Source organism: Haliaeetus leucocephalus, unplaced genomic scaffold (assembly GCF_000737465.1).
Source record: "Haliaeetus leucocephalus isolate CR32 unplaced genomic scaffold, Haliaeetus_leucocephalus-4.0 Scaffold484, whole genome shotgun sequence".
NCBI classification, from domain to species: domain Eukaryota; kingdom Metazoa; phylum Chordata; class Aves; order Accipitriformes; family Accipitridae; genus Haliaeetus; species Haliaeetus leucocephalus.
Genome location: NW_010972920.1, coordinates 1,804,491 through 1,805,549, shown reverse-complemented (window position 1 = coordinate 1,805,549; position 1,059 = coordinate 1,804,491).

Genomic DNA, 1,059 nt, shown 5'->3' with positions numbered 1-1,059 from the left:
CAGATCTGGGGAGAAATGGGACGTTTCTCGTGTCCTATCCCCGTTTCCCCCCCTCCCCTCGTGGATGTGTGGTGCTGGGCTGCTGCTGCCAAGCAGAGCTGCAGCTCCCGGGCTCTTTGGTCCCGGCCGCGCTGCCAGGAGCTGATTGTCCCACATCTATCTCTCCCTGCGCAGGGACAGACGGACGAGCCCCAGCCACGCCGGGAGCGGAGCCCCAGGTAGAAGCTGAGCTGCCTGTGCGGTGACGCTGCAACTCCAGGTCAGTGTGGTTTCGGGTCAGTTGTTTGGGCCCCTATGTTTTTGTTTGTTTGTTGGTTCAGGCTCCCGTTTGTTTGCAGGTCCAGTTCATGGACAGCTCCAGTCGTTTTGGCTCCAGTTCCTTTGTGGCACCAATTTGTTTCTGCCCTGGTTTCGGATCCAGCTCATTTGCAGCTCCAGGAGGGTTGTTTCTGCCCCTGTTCATGTTGGCTCCCTCCTTGTTTTCAGCTCCGGCTCGTTTGCACCCTCAGCTCATTTGTTTCTGCCTCCATTCATTTCAGGCCCAGCTCCACCTTCAGGCTGGTTGTTTCTGCCCCAGCTCATGGATGGCTCTGCCTTGTTCCAGCTCCAGTTCATCTGCTTCTGCCCTGGCTCATGGACGGCTCCAGCTGGTTCGGGCTTCTAGCATGTTATAGACTCCAGTTGGTTTGAACTCCAGCTCCAGCTTGTGCTTGTTAAAAAGATCTTGGCTTTTGGCAAGGTCGTAAATCAATCACTGTCATGATTTGAATATGAATATTAAATGTCATAAACTGTACAGGCAGTGACTCGTGTTTATTGTTCAATCACTGGTCCGGGGGTGGGACACCCCTTGAACAAAGAGTTGGAAACCGACAGTGAAAAGCACCTTTTCGCCCAGAGACTATCTCAGACGTTTAATTCGGCCTGGTGCATGCCGGCCTCCCAAGCTTCGGGGACCAACGCGACCGGACCCCCACCTCCGGTGGGGGTCCACGCACCCTGCCCACCCCCCACCCAACACCTCCCCCAGCCCCAACACCCACCCCCCCACCCAAACCC